The 22469-nt window shown below is 40.8% G+C and overlaps 2 long non-coding RNA genes across 10 annotated transcripts in view; one reads left to right on the forward strand and one right to left on the reverse strand.

Moving 5' to 3' along the window:
• The window catches only part of LOC148149603 (uncharacterized), a 64594-nt gene that overhangs the window by 18689 nt on the left and 23436 nt on the right, over nucleotides 1-22469 (forward strand). For 3 of the 9 annotated variants that reach the window (XR_015757658.1, XR_015757650.1, XR_015757657.1), the window contains exon 2: nucleotides 18687-19461. The exons of 3 other annotated variants lie outside the window; for them this stretch is intronic. This is a non-coding gene — a long non-coding RNA (uncharacterized LOC148149603). Of the gene's footprint in view, nucleotides 1-20; nucleotides 118-18686; nucleotides 19462-22469 lie in introns of all 9 variants that reach the window. 3 more of the 9 variants (XR_015757652.1, XR_015757656.1, XR_015757651.1) reach the window with 2 other exon arrangements.
• LOC148149604 (uncharacterized) overlaps nucleotides 14168-22469 on the reverse strand; it is a 43819-nt gene continuing 35517 nt past the window's right edge. The window contains exons 2-3 of the long non-coding RNA XR_015757659.1: nucleotides 18683-18892; nucleotides 14168-14585 (exon numbers count right to left, since the gene is read on the reverse strand). This is a non-coding gene — a long non-coding RNA (uncharacterized LOC148149604). The remainder of the gene's footprint in view (nucleotides 14586-18682; nucleotides 18893-22469) is intronic.

A 22469-nucleotide genomic window follows, 5' to 3' on the forward strand; every position in this document is an offset into this window, starting at 1 on the left:
TTCTGTCTTCTGTTTGGCAGTTCCTCAGGATCACAGATGACTTTCTTCCAGTCTGGATTTGTGGGTCCTGAGATGACTAAATAATCCAATACTATTTCGCAAGCCCCTTCACAGGAGGTCAGTAGGAGTTTGCTGAAGGGGTGATGCTGTAAATTTTCACATGCTCTATGTAGGCTATTGGATTTGCTCAATGGTTGGTTCCTTGCAGATGCATCTTATCTTATCAGTAATCTTGGGCTGGAGATTTCCAGAAATCAGGGGATGGTAGTGCATTTTTTCAGGGAGAATTTAAAAATATCTTTGAAGCATTTTCTCTGCTTCCCGTGATGAAGTTCAGAGTAGAGAGCTTGTTTTGGAAGTCTTATGTTAGGCAAGCAGAAAGTGTGGCCTACACAATGCAGCAAATTGCCCATACCCAGTCCTTCAATACTGAGAATGCTGGTCTGAGAGAGGTCACTAATATTGGAGTCCTTTCCAACCATGGATATGCAGAATCTGTGAATGCCTCAACAACAGTTTGGAGCTCAGGTTCAGTGTTTGCACCTGCAAATATTGTTTACATACTGTAGCTTAATGACACATTGGACTGGAGTTGCAAGTTTAATAGTTTCCTAACTGTCCTGTCGATCTGTTCAACACCAGTGGGAAGCCTCATGGATAGGGCTGGATTGTTTCAGCAAAGAAGATGGAGAAGAGCACTGGTGTCAATGAGCAGTCTTGCTTGAACCCAAATTAGTCACATTGTGTCTGTGGTGGATCAGTTGTGAGGTTCATTGCTGCCCTTTTGCATGAGGGGAGGATGGTAATGAATTTCTGAGAGCAACAAGATTGAAGACAATGTTCCAGAGCCCTTCTCGGTTAACAGAATTGAAGGCCTTTGAGTTCAAGAAAGCCAAAGTGCAGAGGCATTTGGTTGCTGTATTCCATACTGCCTTTTGCTGTTTAAGATCTCTATTGCAACTCCAAAAGGAATTCTTCAGGCTCTGAGAGGAAGCAACTGAAGAGGATTTTTACAATCACCTTCCATATTGCAGAAGCAGGTTTGCCTCTCGACAGTTTTACAAGTCAGTCTGATCTTCCTTCAAGCTTTCTTTAAGTTCACAATTATAGCATCAGAGATCACCTAGCATGCTTCTCTTACCAGATGACGTATATAAGAGCCAAGTGTGTTTCCCCATTGAATTTGTGTATTTTTAACAAAGTTCTGTCTCACTGGCAACTTTATTCGCTTTCAGTTACGATTACCATGTTAAACCTCATTTGTGCTGAGAAGTATTTTGTGGAATGTGGGCACTCAAATCAAGGACTGAGTCTTAATTGGGGGATTCTTGAAGCCCTCCTTCCAATCAGTGCTAACTGCCTCTCTGTCATTGAGTGCCATTCCATTTCTGGCCCTCCATAGGATAGGTACTTGGATGTTTGAAGCCCACATGTTCTGGATTGAATCATCATAGAATCCCTACAGTATGCAAACAGGCCATTTGACCCTCCAAAGTGTACCCCACCCAGACCCATTCCCCTGACTAATGCACCAAACCTACACATCCCTGAACATTGTGCACAACTTAGCATGGCCACTTCACCTAAGCTGCACATCTTTGGACTGTGGAACAAAACCGGAGCACCCGAGGAAAACCACGCAGGCAGAGGGAGAATATACAAACTTCACACAGACAGTCGCCCAAGACTGGAATCGAACCCGGGTCCCTGGCTCTGTGTGGCAGCAGTGCTAACCAGTGAGCCACCATGCCGCCCTTGGGCTGAAGAATCCATACATGTCATGACTGGAAACATGTTGCCATATTTCCTGCGCACTGCCAATCTGTTGTTTCGAATATTGTTTTTTTGGTGGACTTTGACCTTCATTTGTCTGTTTCTGGGTTGGGGTGAACCATAAGGTTATGAGACATTAACTCATCACATGCAGTGTTGAGGTCACGGAGACCATTAACCAACTTTTTCTAATGGTAATACCAACTCCATAATGTCAATTTTCTTCCTCAGACTTATCACTCCAGAAGATGTAATAACCACTTCGTTCTTTGAGTTGACTTTCTTCTGCTCACCATGTTTCACTTAGAACAATGTCATCATTGTCATAGTGCCAAATTTTCTCGGCTTTAATAGCAGTGAGACATTCAGATTTGTTGCTGCTAGAGTTGTGCAGTAGAGAGCTGATGTTTCAAGCCCAAACTTCATTTTTATGGCTTTCAAGATGTCTGTCCATGGGATCTTTCAATGTAGGCTAGCATTGGGTAAACACAGACTACCACATCATTCTGGTGGAGCAAGGTCTTTGTCCAATGAAAGGAATAACCAAAACGTTTGGAGACGAGGCTCCAGTGCAAGCAAAATCAATTGAAAGTCAGTCATCTTTTAAAAATAATACCAGTTTTCTAATGAAATTGAAACACTCAGGAAATATTTTCCTTTTAAGATGTTTGTCCAAATTCCTCTTGAAGTCCAATAATCTTCCTTGATAAACTGATCCATAATACTTATCACTTCGAGTGATATAACAGATTTTACTTATTTCCTGACTTTGCCTGTCTATAACTTGTCCTTAAGTGTGCACCACTCTTCGTTCCAGGATCTTGTTGCAAAGCAAATTGCTGGATGATGCTGTCTGTCCCTGAATATTCATTTTTTACACCCCTCGATGCTTTTCCCCACAGATGATATTTGTACACATGCTTTTCAGTCCAAGTCAGTTGTACTACAACTCAAAACTCAGTCTGAAAAACTTGTCCAAGGTACGAATTTGGTAGCCTGAGAAGAAGTTTTATTAGATATGGAAATGTGTTGCTGGAGAAGCGCAGCAGGTCAGGCAGCATCTAGGGAACAGGAGAATCGACGTTTCGGGCATTAGCCCTTCTTCAGGAATCCTGAAGAAGGGCTAATGCCCGAAACGTCGATTCTCCTGTTCCCTAGATGCTGCCTGACCTGCTGCGCTTCTCCAGCAACACATTTCCATCTCTGATCTCCAGCATCTGCAGACCTCATTTTCTCTTCAAAGAAGTTTTATTAATCATGCTAACTTAGCTGTTTAGAAAATGAAAATCTTATGGTTTGATTGCAGTGCTATGTACTCCTGAACCCATGTATTCCAACATCAAGCATTGAAACAAAAATGAGGTTTGGATTGCTGAGCTCTTCAGTGGGGGGGGGTGGGGGTGGGGGTGGGAGGTGGGGGGGTACATGCCGAGACTGAGATAGTCAAGTTGTGGTTGTTGAAGGTAACAGAAATAATGTAATGTCTTTAAGACTTAAATTTATTTTCCTTTTATCCCCAAAAGAATGAACAATTGGTAAAATTCTGATGTGAAGTGTCTACCTGAAACATTTTGTTTTCCTTGATTGGTTTTGAAGCCAATTGAATGATTAGATGCTTTGTAATCATTTCATTAATTATTTTCAAATTATAATTACTTAACCAACTGTACTACTCACATAATTTGCAAAAATGCTCTGGAGAGTCAGTCCACCAGCTTTTACTGAGACATTGACTTAGTGACTTAATGACGTTGTAAGAAATCAGAACAGGAGTGGACAGTTCGGCCCCTTGAGCCTGCTGTACCACTGAATAGGATAATGCTGATTGGACACATGTCATGCCCACTTTCCTGCCCTTTCTCATTAACCCTTGTTTCCCAACCTCACCCTTAAATATACACAAGGACTCTGGCCCCATGGCTCTCTGGAGCAAGGAGTTCCAAGATTCCAACCCTCTGAGATAAGAAATTCTTTCTCATCTCTGGTCTGAGGCTCTCCTATTAGGAGAAGCATCCTTTCAGCATTTACTTTGTCAAGCCCCTTAACAATTCATTATGTTTCAATTAGATCACTTTTCATTCTTCTGAATTCCAGTGAGTTGAGTCCCAACTTGTTTAACCTTTGCTCATAAGACAATCCTCCATATTGTCTTATGAATAAACTGTCTCTGAGCTGCTTCTGATGCAATGATACACTTCTTTAAAATAAGGGGATCAAAACTGTTCACAGTATCCAGATGTGGTCTCACCAGCACCTTTTACAAGTGCAGTGAGACTTCCTTACTCTTATACTCGAGCCTCCTTGAAATGAGGGCCAATATTCCTTAAGCCTTCCTGATTACCTGCTGCACCTGTGTGCAAGCTTTCTGCTGCTTTTCTCCATTTAACTGCGATATTCATACTTCTTTAAGTCCAGTGCAGATTTTTTTTCAGAAATAAATCATTGACAACTTAATTTCCCAAATACAGGTTGCACTTCAGAAGTTAAAATTTTTACTAAGCTGAACTTTCCATGTAGCCTGGTTGCTCTAAGTTCACTGGAAGGCAAATTTCACCAGCTCACTTCAAGGTACGAGCCAATTGCAAGGAAATATGAGATGGAGCCTCAAATGTTCATTGTAGCAACTTGTTTTAAAATCTATCCTAACCTTGCCACTTTCCATTTCTGTAACCTCCTTTATGACCTCTGTCAAATCTCTTCACTCCTCCAATTTTTGCGTGTGACACATTCATGAATATAATCACTCCACAACTGGAAGTTATGTTTCTAGCTTCCTAAGCTCCAAACTCTAATTCCCTCAAAACATTTTCACCTGAATAGCTTTCCCCTTTAAGATGCTTCTTAGAGCTTGCCTCTTACCAGATCTTTTTTTAACTGAGTTTAATATGTGATCTGGTTCAATGTTAAAATTTATGAAGCACCTTTGGGCATCTAGCACTACCCAAACATACATTGTTGCTATTGTGCTTCCTGTAATGTAGAAAACATAACAAGAATAAAAAATAATCACATGTAGAATGACAGGTACCTAAGGGACATATTATGAAATGCATAATCTGTGTACTAAATCTAACATGCAAGTTAGGAGTAATGTGTTCATTTCTGGGCACATATTTAAGGAAGGATATTAAAGCCCTGGAGAGACTGTGAAGAAAATTTACTCGAATGATATGAAGAATGAGGGATTTTAGATTCAAGGAAAGAGTAGAGAAATGGGGATCTTTCTTGTTGGAGAACAGAAGATTAAGAGGTGACCTTATTGCAGTGTTCAAAATTATGAACAATTTCGGCAGAGTAAAGAAGGAGAATCTGTTGTTTGTCAGTAACTAGGGTTCACAATTTCAAGTATGTAAGCAAGACAGCGAAAAGTGAGACAAAGATAAACTTCCTTACTCAGAGAGTCATTTGGATTTGGAATGCAATGCCTGGGAGAATGGTGGAGATAGATTCCATACAAGGTTACAAAAGAGAACTGGATATGCATTTGAAAGTGATTAATTTAGAGTGCTACGGAGATAAGATTGAGACAAGATGGGTAGCTCTTTCAGGAGCCGGTACAGACATGATGGATTGAATGGCCTCTTTCTATCCTGTAAAATTCTTTGCTTCTAGTCAATCTGCTGCACTAGTGCACACACTGTCAAAATATAACTTGCCTTAACTATCTCTGTGACATTGTTTCTCTTACTTCTATCTATATTTTCTTCTCCACTGCTTACCTTTTTTGAACTTCCATTTTTCCCATTCATGGGGTGAGGGATGGTGCTGCATATTGTGACAGGAAACCAGTGGCTACAGACTACATTAGGATGGAGTGAGGTGCAGAAAAAGTTTAGCTGCTTGTCATTCCCTCCCAAAATCATTTTAAGCACTTCTCTATCCCTTTATCTGATCATGTTCCTTACTTCTTGCATGTCCCATTTGATTAACCATTCTTCTATGCCTCACTTCCATTATGATATCTATTCTTTCTCTTTTGAATTGCCCTTCAAGCCCTACATCATCTGACAAATTCCTTTGCTATCATTAAGCTGATGCCAAGACACTCATCCATCCCCACACAATCTACTAGGAATAATAAGTGCAAAGGCTTTCTCCCCCTTGCTCTTTCCATCCCATTTTCTCTTCTAACTATATCATTCAAAGAGATATTTCTTTTCAAATTTAAAATGGAAAGAAATATGGAGTAAAGATCCAATTTTGTCACAAGGTGAGAAGGAAAGTGATGAAGAAAAATAGTACTGGCAAATTGAGAATGAAGATGAATGGCACTTGACATGTAACCCAAAGGGAAGGTTTTTGGAAAGGCTGACCTGCTTAGATATAAAAATCACACAACACCAGTTTATAGTCCAACAGGTTTATTTGAATGTACAAGCTTTCGGAGCGCTGATCCTTCATCAGGTAGCTTGTAGCTACACTCTGAAAGCTTGTACTTCCGAATAAACCTGGTGGACTATAACCTGCTGATTGATTTTTGTGCACCCCTGTCCAACACTGGCATCTCCACATCCTGCTTAGAATGTCACAGAGTCATAGAGTCCTACAGCACGGAGACAGGCCCTTTGGCACAAAAGAGTACAGGAGTTGGGAGGTCATGTTGCGGCTATACAGGACATTGGTGAGGCCACTGTTGGAATATTGCGTGCAATTCTGGTCTCCTTTGTATCGGAAAGATGTTGTGAAACTTGAAGGGTTCAGAAAAGATTTACAAGGATGCTGCCAGGGTTGAAGGATTTGAGCTATAGGGAGAGGCTGAACAGGCTGGGGCTGTTTTCCCTGGAGTGTCGGAGGCTGATGGGTGACCTTATAGAGGTTTACAAAATTATAGGATAAGTAGGCAAAGTCTTTTCCCTGGGGTGGGGGAGTCCAGAACTAGAGGGCATAGGTTTAGGGTGAGAGGAGAAAGATATAAAAGAGACCTAAGGGTCAACTTTTTCACGCAGAGGGTGGTACGTGTATGGAATGAGCTGCCAGAGGAAGTGGAGGAGGCTAGTACAATTGTAACATTTAAGAGGCATTTGGATGGGTATATGAATAGGAAGGGTTTGGAGGGATATGGGCCGGGTGCTGGCAGGTGGGACTAGATTGGGTTGGTATATCTGATTGACATGGACGGGTTGGACCGAAGGGTCTGTTTCCATGCTGTACATCTCTATGACTGTGGTCCATGCCGACCAAAACGTCTGTCCATGCGAACCTTATTTCCCTGCACTTAGCCTAGATCTTTCTAAGTCAAGATTAGAGTGGTGCCTTTCACAACCTCAGCAGTATATCCCTGCCCTTGATTTCTTGACCTCTTAAAATGACTGCTACCATTACACTTGCCGACTGAATCTGCACTTTGCCCTTAAGAGAATCCTGACCCAGAACTACCGAAACCCTTTATGCTTCAGATTTCTGAAGTTTTTTATGTTCAGAAAATAGGAGAAAGTGAGGTCTGCAGATGCTGGAGATCAGAGCTGGAAATGTGTTGCTGGAAAAGCGCAGCAGGTCAGGCAGCATCCAGGGAACAGGAGAATCGACGTTTCGGGCATAAGCCCTTCTTCATTCCTGAAGAAGGGCTTATGCCCGAAACGTCGATTCTCCTGTTCCCTGGATGCTGCCTGACCTGCTGCGCTTTTCCAGCAACACATTTCCAGCTATGTTCAGAAAATAGTCAACGCGACTTCTTCCAACCAACTTCTTCTAACCTCATACTTCTCACATTGTTTTCCATCTTGGCCAGCCACAGAGGAGGTCAAAGAATTGAGAAGTGGAAAATGTTAAGACTCTTGTTCAAGACAAGTGCATAGAACATTCCTAGTAATTATAGACTGATCAGTTTAACATCCATGATGTCTGAAGTTTAAGCACCAATTATCATGAAAATTTAACAGGCTGTTGTAGAGGTTCAAATTAATTATGAAGACCCAGATTGATTGGGAAAAAAAATTGTGCTTGGGAAATCTGTTTTATATTTGATAGAATTGACAGAGAATATTGTTGAAGGGAATGCAGTTGATATTTTCTGCAGGCGTTTGATCTGAGATCAAACATAAGAAAATGTTTGACAAATTACCACAAAAATAAGCTGGTTAGCAAACTGTAGGTTCATGCAACAGGATGGTCAGTGTTAGTTTTGATTAAGAATTGCTTTAAGGACAGAAAAGAATAAATTGTCATATTCAGACTAGATATTTAAAGGCAGTGCATTCCTATGGTCAGTGCTCTTTGTAGAATGACCTGAGAAGTTGAATGGGGTAAAATGGCAAAGGTTGATGATGATACCAAAGTTGGAGATATGCCAAACAGTGAGAATTATGCCAATCAACTACACAGGGCATGAATAGACAAACAACTGGGTAAATAAGTGGCTAATGGAATCTAACATATGCACCTTAGCAAATGGAATTGGCAGTGCCTGAATGGCACAGTTCTAAAGAGAATAAAGGGACAGAAACTCAGTGAGTCTCAGTGAAAGAACAGTTGTTTTTTGAGACACAAGCAGGCGAAAGAAATGATTCCTGCTATGAAGATGCAAATTGTTTGTAAGCATATTTTTTATTCAAAAGGAAAGGAACAGAAATTTTCGCAAGTCCTATTTGTTAAGGTTCAAGAGTTACCAAGGTAGCCCCACTGGTGGAAATCAGATCTGAAGGTTCCAGCTGAGTGGAATGACTTTCAGAAACACTAAGTTTGCAACCTTGATGGCAGGGAAAATTGAGCTGACCAGAGAGCTGAAAGGCATATTGGGCTTCTTCTTGTTCTGCTGTACATCTGCCAGAAATTTGGTTTACAGTGAAATGGGGGTAGTAAGATATATCTCATTTGCATTTGTTACATAACATCAAAAAACCTTGTGTTTCATTTGGTGTATTATTTGCTATGTAATGTTTGTCATTGTTGGTATTAATTTCATTTGTTGCAGTAAAAGCCTTAAAATGTTACAAATTTATACCATTTAAAACGTTCAGTCTCTAGTCACGGTATAAAATGCACTTACTGAGCAAACATAATACCAGATTGATAAACCAGACATTTGAGTTTAGATGTTACCATGTCAATTGAATTCAATAGGTAGTTTGTGGAAGAGAAAGTCATAATGAGTTTTGTTTTAATAACTATCCAGCCTTTGGCAGTCCATCTGTCGCAATACATTGAGGGGGTTGGGGGTGGGTTTTAAGGAAGCTTTTGAGAATGTCACATGCCCTGTGGGATTGTTAACTGTGGAGAAAAGTATGTGGAAAAGATGCATAAACCCCATGGAACTGTCCGTCCTGTCAAGTCTTTTTTTATATATGTGAGGGTACTTTTCTCTGCAGTGTAGAAGTCAGTCATGCCTCATTTTGGTAGCAGTGTTTGGATTGCCTTCTTATTCTTAAAATCTGGCACAAAGTATTGCTTTGTCTGTGTTGGCCATGTCTTCAGATCAATTTTTTTGAAAAACTGACAAATTACCCAGGCTAATCTGAAGGTGATAACCTATATAAAAACATTCATAACATCCCAAATAGGGAATAGTTAGTTGAAACGAGATACATAGTTGTGGTTTTATTACTGACAAACCATGTTGCAGAGCCAAGAATGTAACAGGACCCATACATTTTTCTATCCTTTACAAAGGAGGAAATAGAGCCTAGTCATGCATTTCTAAATACTTCAGAATAAAAGAGAAAACATCATCCAGTAAATTGAAGCTTACAGCAGAGACAAATTATCAACAATTCAAGTGATGTGCTTTTGAATAAATAAAAATAAGTTTAATGTTGTGTTTGAAAAGCCAATACTTTCCTGAAAGACACTGTTTAAATACAATTTCACATTGTAACTTTTTATAATGTCTCATTGCCATTGCAGTTATTAAACCAAATAAAAGCATGTCTGACTAACATATAAGTTATACTAACAATCAGTCAAAAAGATTACCTGAATGCCAACATGTTTCAAGCGTTATTTTTATTTTCCGAAGAATTGTATCTAGGGTATATTGATTTTGCTATGAAGTGAAGGCTTATGTCAAGAAAATCACTGTTATTAATCTCTTTCATGAAAGAAATTCAAAGGAAAAACTCTCAATCTGATTTCATTTTGTCTTGGCTTTGGAGTCAGTTTCATTTTTGCAATGCAGCAATATGACTTTGAAAGTGAATTTCAAAGGTGCATATATGAATATGTTGAACAGATCTAAGTTTTGTGTGCATTTGAACCAGCATAATGTTTGTTTGTTCACTACACAGTAAGTGTGGTGCACATAACTAAAATCAATGATTTTTCTTGAAATGAAAATGTGATAAAACTTTGACTCATCTTGACTCTGGGATGTGATATATGTGTGCAAAAGCTGAAACACATATATCTGAATTTCCCTTTTAAGGTTACAACAGTGGTGTTAACCCACATTAAAATTCAACATAATGTGTCAAATTTTACCAACCCTCTGGGAACAGTCTAGATTAGATTAGATTAGATTACAGTGTGGAAACAGGCCCTTCGGCCCAACAAGTCCACACCGACCCGCCGAAGCGAAACCCACCCATACCCCTACATTTACCCCTTACCTAACACTACGGGCAATTTTAGTATGGCCAATTCACCTGACCCTGCACATCTTTGGACTGTGGGAGGAAACCGGAGCACCCGGAGGAAACCCACGCAGACACGGGGAGAACGTGCAAACTCCACACAGTCAGTCGCCTGAGGCGGGAAGCTTGGATGACATGCCCAGTCTAGGAGTTGGGAAGCTTGGATGACATGCCCAACATCTTCCCACTACCATGCCATTTTGCCAGAGGTGAGAAAGCTTGCAGACAGCCTGTCCGTTTGGAACCAATTGTCACAATTAAGGGTCTCTTCTTATTTGCACTAGCATTTTACCATCCATTAATTGAATTTAATTTAATAGAATTAAATTAACTTTATTGTCACATGCACTCAAATGAGTACAGTGAAAAGTTTTTAAGTTGTCACTTACAGCGCCATCTTGGGTACAGTCCTGGGTTATAGAACAGAGAAATGAAGAAAAAAAAGTTACATTACAGCTCTACTCTGTACAACTATAAGTCAGAAAAACAAGAAGCAAAGTTAAAAAGACAAACATCACAGTCTCTGTCCAAAGCCTGTGCACAGGGGGCCTGTTGTTTTAGGAAAACACATGTTAAACCCCTGATTGCAACCCCAGCCTACAAGTACACCTTCTGCTCCTAGCAATAGCATGATTGAGCATCTGGCCCTCTGACCTGACTGTCAACCTTAGCATAGAATATGTTGGCAGAAGTAACAATCTGACAAAAGCATTGCAAGAAAGCCTTAAAATAATTTCAATTGTACGGGACACATAGAAATTATGCTACAGCATTTAATGATGAACTGTAAAACAGACAAAACCATTTTACATTTCTTTTAAACTCTTCCTGCCTCCAATGGTTTACGCTAGCTGGTGCAATATCCAACAGCTGCTAAATTCTGGTTGCCTCCATGAAAACTAAAAATCTTATGTCGGGCAGGTTTTCAATGAACCCATAACACCGGAGCTGCAGGTTTCAGTACTCATTCCGTCAACCTTCTCTCATGAATATAGCCAAGGGCAAAAGCAGATATTCCAGCCACCTGAGTCAGTGGCCATTTTTTTTCCAGGCTGGTCTCTGTTTTGTGTTGATTGGGATCATGAACATAAAAATTGTAGAACTGTAAATATAACTACATCTGTAGCCTTTGCTTTGAATGCTAATATAAATCCCAGAGAAACCATTTAATTAAATTGAAATTAACTTGATATAAGCAGGATCTTCTCCCATCAAAACAGTCTTCTTATGTTAATAGGGTGTACACAACATTCAGACAAAATTTTAAGGCAACACAGATTTGAGAAGGGGCTTTGTGCAAGAATCTGTCAGGAGTATGAATTTTGGGTATTTTTAAAGAAACTGTTTTTCATAGAAGTAAGGAAGTCGCAGCCAAAGCAATCAAGAAATCTGCAGCTGACAGCAAAGCACTGCACAGGATAGAGCTCTCAGGAACTGGAGTATGATACAGGTTTAATTTTAGGAAGGGAGTTTGTAAAGTCATTTACAAGTGCACCATGATTCAAGTTGAAAGGGGAACGAGTTACTGATGTTTGTAAATTTATCAATGTTACAATAAACTGTTGAAAGATGAGCCTTTATCCATTTCTGCACTCAGACAGGTTCTGACTAAATCTTGACGATTGAACGATCAGTTGTGAGATCACTGACTAACATCATCAGCTTTTTATGACTATCTTCATTAACTGTCTTTTGGAAGGCCACAAAACTAACATACAAATGTATGAATTGAGGACAGGATTTGGCCAATCAAACTTGTGCTGCCATTTCATAAATTCATAGCTGATCTGATTACGCTACATTTCTCCCTCTCACCAATAACTATTCCTGCCCTTGCTTATCAAGAATTTCAAAAGCCTCTGCCTCAAAACTATTCAAAGGCATGTATTCTAAGCAGGGCTTCTCTGCAGATGTTTTTCTTGTGTTAGAAATAAAATTCAATAAAATTTAGACGAGACCACCAAAGCTGGAAACAAGACAATTTATTCCACGATCTTGCAAGAAAGGACCCCAATTGCAGAGAGCAATTGAAGTGATGATTATTCAAACTACTACACAGTTATACTTTTGAGCTGCGTGAGGTCACCTCTCCCGACTCCTTCATTACCCAATCTCTCTTAGTATTTTGCCTCTGCCCATCTATGCTCCACACCCATTGCCCGCTTCCCCAGGTTGGCAACCTTCCTCTCTGTAAGTGCTGACACACACATTATTTTGTCGACAGTCCATTAAGATCTGGTTTAACATTTTGTATCAATTCTGCTGGTACATTCCATCCTCGGACATTTCATTAACTTGTATCATTTTGTATAACCCAAGCATTTTGATTATCTCAGCTTTTTGCTGAAAACATAATTTTTAAAAAGAACTTATTTGCTATAATAATTACACATCAAAGTTAGTATTTAATTAACCACAATCATACACTGAAAAGTAGAGATACTCTTCCCTAAATACCTGCAGAGTTAATAGTTCTCTTGCTGTACCCCTTTTCTGTATGCTTTTTCTATATCTGCAAAAAACAACACTTTTCCCCATTTCTTTTCTTTTACCATTTGTTGTTATTGCAATTTTATTTTCTGCCCTCTTTTCACTCTACGGTGCAGAGGTTCACAATTTTGCCATTTCTGTCCTAAATCTGCTACTCTCTCTTTCTTGCGCTTGTATTGTTGTCCTCCCAAAGATATTACCAGCTTAGTCATTATCCATTTTAACACATTGAATCCTATCAGTAAACCTACAATTATTAGTAATACATGTATGCCTAAATTAGCTAACCATTTTCCCCAACCGGTCAGTCTCCAGTCACCCCATCCCCCCTTTCATCTTTTCGGAGTTCATCCGCAATTTCTCTTATATTGCTTATCTTTTTCTTTACTATTTCTGCCTTATCTTCCACTATGGAAGAGGTGTCTGGGATGAAGGTGCAGCATTCCTTACCGATCAGCACACAAGTTCCCCCTTTTTCGGCCAAGAGATAGTCTAAAGCCATTCGATTCTGTAAAGCTGTTAGTCTTGTTGCTATCATTTCGGTGGTTATGGCTGATATCTGGGTTGAATTTCTCCCATTGCGCCGGTGGTATCATAAATTAAATTTTCAAGGGCAGCCGCCAGTTTCTGTATTTCCACCCCTGCCCTTGTAGTGCTGTAGTTTGGGAGTAGTGTCCACAGCAGACGGTCTCCTTAAGGGACCTTTCAGGTCTTACATCTTATCCCCCCCCCTCCATTCTTAGGTTGGGCTCATGTTTTTCTATTCGGAGGTGAGGGACTATATAAGCAAGGTAACAGCAACCACTGTAGCCTTTCTTGTTTTAAGGCAATGCTTCATCAATTTCAGTACATGCATTTATTTTCACACATTCGGTCACACAAATGTATTTTTCCCCGGGAATAAATGGATAGGCCTTCAGACCACATACCCAATAGGTCCTGTTCAATACTTGGGGAGTATTCGTGGCAGTGGCTTGGTTGGTATGGACGCAAGATGATTTTCCTAATTGGAAGGGTGCGGCGTCATTCCGATTATAGAAACAGGTGGTATTCACTGCTTCTTTTGGTGGGGAAATTCTAAGGGTGGCGATAACACCCTGGGTTTTCAGAGCTGGCCTTGGGAACCATCCCACAAAGTTATATTTGCTCCTTTCAGGTTCCCACTTTGTATTATTTAAGCCCGAGTCAAATTGTTGTACATCGTATATTTCTCTTTTGGTGAGCGGTAGTACCGAGGTGGGGATCCCAGATTCGCCATGGTGTGGGACCTGTGCACAGACCCAACAGTTGGCAGGTCCCTCTTGTTTGGCATAATTTTGGCATAGTGTAGTGAAGTCATTTTTCCCACTTCCGATAGTAGTCATAATACCATACCAGTACGCACCCATCTCTGAACCCTGCCTATCACCCTATCTTAATCTTTTAGGCACCAGGGAGAGGTGAGTCCACGCAACCCTTACAATCAATACAATATATATTATCAAACATTAAAAGAGTCTTTTATCTTAGTTCATTCCCTCTTTCTCAGCTTAACTTTCAGAGTGTTGTCTGTAGGATGAGCGTGCCACTCCGCCAATGGGGCGTTCACAGGACCTTTGACGTGAGTGTGATGACTCCACCCTTTCTCAGCAGTCCGGATAGCTGTCTCAGTAGTCAGGAGGGTTAGGAATGGTCCCTCCCAGCTCGGGTGGAGTTTGGTACCTTTCCAGGTCTTGATCAGGACCGAATCACCCGGTTGTCGAACTCAAATGGAGGTATCTGGGTCAACAGACAAAGAAGAGCCGAGCATCACAATATAGTTCTTTAAAAACTTATCATTGAACTCTACAGTTGGTAATGCCCCTCTTCCACCCAAGAAAGGTAAACCAAATATCATCTTATAAGGAGAGAGGCCTATATCATGTCTAGGAACAGTCCTAATGTGTAGCAACGCGATAGGTAAACATTTTGTCCATGGTAATCGAGTCTCTAAGACTAGCTAAGATAATTGCTTCTTTAAGATTTGATTGATTCGTTCCACCCGCCCAGAGGAGGGTGAGTGCCAAGGGGGTGTGGAATTCTTGCCATTACTTCTTGTCGAATCTTGGAAGTAAAATGGCTACCTTGGTCTGAATCTATACTTTCCACTATTCCATATTGTGGGATGATATGTTCAAGGAGGGTTTTCACCACTCCTTTTGAGGTGGCTAATGACATTGGGAAAGCTTCCACCCACCTGGTTAAGTGGTCTTCTAAGACCAACAGGGGTACTTCTGTTTTCCCACTGGGGGTAGTTCGGTGTAATCCACCTGTGTACTTTGGAAGGGTCTCACTCCTGGGTTCCTTCCTTCTTTGAGCCCTTCCCTTATTATTTTATACATACTTAGAATCAGTGTAAATTGTCCCATCCTGATTCTCTAAGTGTTTTAAAGCTTGATTTAATGCGTACAATTCATAGGTGTGGGCTGACCATGTGTTTGGCAGCTGGTCTGCCTCCACTGTTTGGTTTTTGTTACCGTCCACTACTGCATATCCATTGTGTCTTTTTCCTTCCACTACTCTCGATGATCCATCTATAAACAATCTATCTCCGTCATGTAAAGGTAGATCTCTCAGGTCCTGTCTAATTTTGGTTTGATACTCTATGATATTTAAACAGTCATGTTCTAATTCTCGTTTGTCTAGAGGTTCTCCCTTCCATAAGAAGGTAGCTGGGATTAGACAGGTGCCTGTTGCTAACACCAGGTCATCTTCTTCCATCAGGATGGCCTCGTCAACCATCTCCCTGCCTTTTGGTTTAACACAGTTCTGACTTGATGGGCAGGTACTAACTATATAAGGCTGTTCCATCTACTGTCTTTGCAGCTCCTAAATCTTTTAGTCCCTTTTCCCCCTTTGCAGTAAACAATGGGGCACCCTGAAGATCTGACATTGTAGGTATTAGGGATGCATGCAACGATATGTCTCTTAAGTTTATTCGCACTTTAGTCTGATATTCAGTAATATCAAGGCAGTCATGTTTTGGATTGCCAAGAGCCACCCCCCTCTCTCTGCCACAGAAATGCAGCTGGATTCAAACAACTGTCTGTGACTAACACAAGGTCATCCTGTTCTATTAAGATTGACTCATTTTTCAAGATCCGAGAGTCTGTGAGCCATTGTCCTGCTTTCTGATTTAGTATGGTCTGTACCTGATGTGGGGTGCTGACTATTAAGGCTCCCCCAAAAGTAAGTTTCCGACTCTCCTCTACCAATAAGACTGTTGCTGCCACTGCCTGCACACACTCTGGTCAGTAATGTACCTTTCCATTCTTTAATTAACAATGAATTAATGCAGTTCATGTTTTGAATTAACCATGAATCAATATGACAGGTCACTGAGAATGTGTGAAGGAATCCTGCCAATTAATATTGATTCAGGCTAACACAATTGATTTATTATAAATATTAATTATTAATTATATATATTAAATAATTCAGGGTGGAAACGCAACAAGTGACTGAAACATTTTAAAAACTGTAATCGCACAGTTCTGTTTGTTTACCAGTCACTTGCAACTTCTCACTCTGTTTCTGTAATTGTTTTTGCTCAAGCACATTCATTTTTAAGAACCTCAACATAGCACCATTTGCAGAAACTGTCGCCATAATCCAATTAACTTTTTCGTTTCCACTCCCTTTGGCTTAAACTTTAAGGATGACCTTGCTGCCCCCGTATCGACTCGGAAAACTACGTCCTCTTTGTAAGGTCCCGCCTTTAAATTTATCAAGAGTTCTTGGTGGGTCCCCGGGGGCAGGAACTCCTGACACCCCTATTTTTCATCAAGGTTCATAAATGGCACTGCCTTACTTCCTTTTTCGGATCAGGACACTCTCTTATAGTGACCTGTCTTTCCACAGTAATAACATCCCACCTGTGGGGGTTTCCACTTTGATCCTTGTTCCTGTCTACCAGACCCCTAAACATCTCCTCCCTTTATTTTCAACATGCTGCCCGCCACCATTCCGGTTTCCTTTTTTTTTAGTTTTGCCCTTTTCTTTATTACCCAATGTTTTGTATAGACCTTGATTTTTAAAGAAATATCGCAATATTTCTTGCTCCCTGTAATCTCAAATATAATTTATCAATTTATGCTTGTCTAACTTTAAAGGCTGTTCCTAAATATACATTTAGGAATCTTACTTGTGTATATTTATATATTATAAATTCATTTATTCAGTATTTAAGATTTAAAATGTAAAATGCATACAGTTCCCAACTTTGAAATCCACTATAATTACCCGGTTTTAGTCTGTTGATCCAAAATTAGTTTTCTTAAGTAGTCCTGACCAGTCATTGCTCAATTACAATGTTATAGGTCGTTAAAAAAATTTCTAATGCATGAATAATGGCCGAATCCAAGGTCACCAATTTTAACCATAGGATTTTCTTTTTTTTTGCTTTATTACAGTCTAATGTTGAACTGAGACTTCAACTGTCCTCCACAAATCGCTTTTATGTAAGGATATAAGAGATTAGTTAGAAACTAATAGTAAGGTAGTCATGACCTGTAAAAAGCGCAGGAATTAACATTTTATTTCATAATCTTGCAAAATTCTTAACCTTAAAAGAAATCATGTTAAGATTTCCATAATAGAAATCAGATTCAAAACAGTCCTGGATCTCAAGCTCCAGGGAACATTCAATCACCAACAAACAAATGTGTATTCAGACTGAATCACAAAGGGTTAAACTTTCTCCTAGCTGTACAGCTCTTTTCTCTCGCTCTCTCTCTCTCTCTCTCTCTCTCTCTCACACACACACGCACAGACATTTTGAGCTTCCCGCAACGGCTCCTCTAGGTTTTGAATATTTTCCTGGATGTCTGGCTATAAATTAGTTACGAAGTGTACCCTCAGTAGCCCTTCAGCTACTAGCCCTTCTGACACGAAGCATAATCTGATTCCTCCTGACTGTAAGGCTGTTTTCAATTGACATTTTATCTTTTTTTATAATTTCCTCGCGTCCGAGGATTGTACTTCCAATCTCTTAACATTTTTCCTAAAGGACTGTCCGTTGGGATGTGGTCCTTGGACGTCCCTCTCATGTCTCCGTCGACACTTAAACAACTAATACTCGGCCGTTTCTTTATGTAATTTAATTAACCTTACTGAGATCCGGTGTCACCTTCTTCCACACCCTCTTCAGGGTCCTGACCTTCGCATGGGGGATTTCCCCTCTTAACAACCGGTCGAAGGCTGGGTGGTCGAATCAGGTAGACACCTCACTCATCAGATTAATTTAGCCAATTAAATACCTTAATTTATGTGTTGCCAATTCCCCATACTTCTCGTACGTGCCCGACCACCAAGGCAATACTTAAAGGTCCATTTTCATACCTTGGTCTGTGCACAAGAGTTACCTGGTCGAATGCGGACAGTCCCACGGCAATACCTGGCAGCAACCACCCCGTTGCTTGCCCTAGACAACTATCACTACCTATCCCGGCTGCCCGGATACCGGGGTCTTGTATACACATGAGTTGATCTGATCAAGCCGCCGTGTATCAGAGTGCCATGTCCCACGGCAATGGTGGCAGCAACAACCGTTGCTTGCCCTGTCGCCTGGAGATATACAGATATATCTTACCCGGGTCTTCCGTACACAAAAATTACCCGACCAAACCCATCGTACGCCAGCCCACGGCAATGGCGGCAACAACCGTTGCTTGTCCCGGTCGCCCGGAGATATATATCTTACCTGGGTTTTGTGTATAAAAGAGTTACCTGACCAAACCCACCCGCGTGTCAGTGCGCTCCGCCCCGCGGTGATGGCAGCAAATACCGTTGCCTACCCCGGTCGCCCAGATATTACTTATTCAAGACCTTTTTCTTACCCAGATGCTGTGCACAAGAGTAACCTGACCGAACCCGCCGCGTCTCAACCCGTCTTGTTTCCAGGGTCTCTCAGTCTGGATCTCGCTCGCCCGAGCTGCTGCGGCAAAGAGGGAAACTAAAGACCGCCGAAATCAGCGAGGTGCACCTTCTCCGTTTTCCCAACAATTGCCGAGCGACCGGAGCTTGGAATCCCGGACGAGCCCCCAAATCTGTGAGAAACAAAATTCAATAAAAGTTAGATGAGACCACCAAAGCTGGAAACAAGACAATTTATTCTACGATCTTGCAAGAAAGGACCCCAATTGCAGAGAGCAATTGAAGTGATGATTATTCAAACTACTACACAGTTATACTTTTGAGCTGCGTGAGGTCACCTCTCCCGACTCCTGCATCACCCAATCTCTCTTAGTATTTTGCCTCTGCCCATTTATGCTCCAAGCCCATTGCCCCCTTCCCCAGGTTGGCAACCTTCCTCTCTGTAAGTGCTGACACACACATTATTTTGTCAACAGTACATCAAGATCTGGTTTAACATTTTGTATCAATTTTGCTGGTACATTCCATCCTCGGACATTTCATTAACTTGTATCATTTTGTATAGCCCAAGCATTTCAGTTATCTCAGCTTTTTGCTGAAAACATAATTTTTAAAAAGAACTTATTTGCTATTAATTAACCATAATTATACACTGAAAAGTAGAGATACTCTTCCCTAAATACTGCAGAGTTTGATAAATTCTTGATGTTACAAGGAATTAAAGGCTACGGGGAGAATGCGGGTAAGTGGAGTTGAAATGCCCATCAGCCATGATTGCATGGCAGAGTGGACTCGATGGGCTGAATGGCCTTACTTCCACTCGTATGTCTTATGGTCTTATAGAGTTGCCGTACCCCTTTTCCGTATGCTTTTTCTATATCTGCAAAAAACAATACTTTCCACATTTCTAACACTTGTGAGTTTCAATTTCTCTTTTCCTGATTCATTTCCACTTTCATCATTGCCTTCGGCTGTTTTACGTAAAGCATGATCTCTGACTATAATTATACTCTGTTCCATTTGTTTGTTTTTGAATTATTAGTTAGACAGCCATTTCTAGTTGATTCAAGCTCTTTACTAGTAGATATCCTCAATTATCCTTTCCATCAAGACTCTGGTTCTAAGTCTGATTCAGATGGAATGATGTTGAATATTTTTCTTTCTTTCCTTTGTTCTGACACAGTTCAGTGTCCAATGAAATGGGACTCATCTTTATGACATAACTCCTTTAGCCACTTTGAACATGTCTTGGGTAATCCAGAAATTTGTAACTATTGCAGTATTGTCCTTCAATTCAGCACCTAGTTACTGATACTTCCTGACAGGACCTGTTGCCTGTGTTTCCCTGTGTTGTTTCACGTGATCCATGCAACATAGGTCTCACTACCTAGACCTTCCCTCTCCCTTCCCAGTGTCTTTTCAAATCAGTTTCAGGTGTTCCTCACTCTCACAATACTATGTCTGCTCACGTACAATGTTATCCATTTCCCTAGTTATTGAATCCCCTCAACCTTGCACATGACCCTTCACTGCTTTGGACAGACTCCAGCTTCAGGGTGATGTGGTCAATATTCTGCCTGTCCTTCTGGCAGTCTCTATTATCTTCCTCACAAATTGTCAGTATGTTTTATCTCATAGAATCATGGAGATGTACAGCATGGAAACAGACCCTTCAGTCCAACTTGTCCATGCCATGCCGACCAGATGTCCTGAACTAATCTAGTCCCATTTGCCAGCATTTTGCCAATATCCCTCTAAACCTTTCCTATTCATATACCCTATCCAGATGCCTTTTAAATGTTGTAATTGTACCAGCCTCCACCACTTCCTCTGGCAGCTCATTCCACACATGCACCACTTTCTGTGCAAAAAGGTTGTCCCTTAGGTTTCTTTTAAATTTTTTCCCTCTCACCATAAATCTATGCCCTCTAGTTCTGGACTCACTCACCCCAGGAAAAAATACCTTGGCTATTTATCTGACCCATGTCCGTCATAATTTTATAAACTTCTATAAGGTCATCCCTCACCCTCTGATGCTCCAGGTAAAACAGTCCCAGCCTATTCAGCCTCTCCCCATAGCTCAAATCCTCCAACCCTAGCAACATCCTTGTAAATCTTATCTGAACCCTTTCAAGTTTCACAACATCCTTCTGGTAGGAGGGAGACCAGAATTGCATACAATATTTCAAAAATAGTCTAATCAATGTCCTGTACTGCTGCAACACGGCCTCCTTACTCCTATACTCAATGCTCTGACCAATAAGGGGAAGCGTACCAAATGCCTTCTTCACTACGTTATCTACCTATGACTCCACTTTTGAGGAACTATGAACCTGCACTCCAATATCTCTTTGTTCAGCAACACTCCCCAGGACCTTACCATTAAGTGTATAAATCCTGCTCTGATTTGCCTTTCCAAAATGCAGCACCTCACTTTTATCTAAATTAAATTTCATCTGGTACTCCTCAGCCCATTGGCCCATCTGATCAACCCAGTGGCCCATCTGAATACCCTTCTTCGCTGTCAACTACACCACAAATTTTGGCATCATCTGCAAATTTGCTAACTATACCTGCTATGTTTACATACAAATCATTAATGTAAATGATGAAAAGCAGTGGATCCAGCACCGATCCTTGTGGCACACCACTGGTCACAGGCCTCCAGTCTGAAAGGCAACCCTTCTCCACCACCACCCTCTGTCTTCTACCTTCAAGCCAGTTCTGTATCAAAATGAAAAGTTCTCCCTGTATTCCATGTGATCTAACCTTGCTAACGAGTCTACCATAAAGAACCTTGTCGAATGCCTTACTAAAATTTTCTTGTACACACCGAACAAGTCCAAATAGATCACATTCACCACTCTGCCTTCATCAATCCTCTTTGTTACTTCTTCAAAAAACTCAAAACAAGTTTGTGAGATATGATTCCTACCTCAAAGCCATGCGAACTATCCCTAATCAGTCCTTGCCTTTCTAAATACATGTAAATCCTGCCCCTCAGGATTTGCTCCCACAACTTGCCCACCACCGATGTCAGGCTCACCGGTCTATAGTTTCCTGGCTTTTCCTTACCGTTTTTCTTGTATAGTGGCACCACGTTAGCCACCCTCCAGTCTTCCAGCACCTGACCTGTGACTATTTATGATGCAAATATCTCAGCAAGGGGCCCAGCAATCACTTCCCTATCTTCCCACAGAGTTCTAGGGTACACTTGACCACGTCAAGGGGATTTATTCACCTTTATGCATTTTAAGACATCCAACACCACCTCCTCTGTAATATGTACATTTTTCAAGATGTCACCATTTATTTCTCCATATTCTATATCTTCCATGCCCTTCTCCACAGTAAACACTGATGCAAAGTACTAGTTTAGTATCTTTCCCATCTCCTGCAGTTCGATAAATAGGATGTCTTCCTGATCTTTGAGGGGCGCTATTCTCTCCCCAGTTACCCTTTTGTCCTTAATGTATTTATAAAATCCTTTTGGATTCTCCTTAACGCTATTTTCCAAAGCTATCTCATGTCCCCTTTTTACCCTCCTGATTTCCCTCTTAAGTATACTCCTCCTGCCTTTATACGCTTCTAAGGATTTACTGGACCTCTGTGGTCGATACCAGACATATGCTTCCTTCTTTTTCTGAAGCAAACCCTCAATTTTTCTAGTCATCCAGCATTCCCTACACCTACTAGCCTTTCCTTTCACCCTGGCAGGAATATCCTCTCCCTGGACTCTCATTATATCAT

This window comes from Chiloscyllium plagiosum, unplaced genomic scaffold (genome assembly GCF_037043375.1).
Source record: "Chiloscyllium plagiosum isolate Xiang-an unplaced genomic scaffold, Cpla_swu_hap1 HiC_scaffold_7, whole genome shotgun sequence".
In the NCBI taxonomy this organism is placed as follows: domain Eukaryota; kingdom Metazoa; phylum Chordata; class Chondrichthyes; order Orectolobiformes; family Hemiscylliidae; genus Chiloscyllium; species Chiloscyllium plagiosum.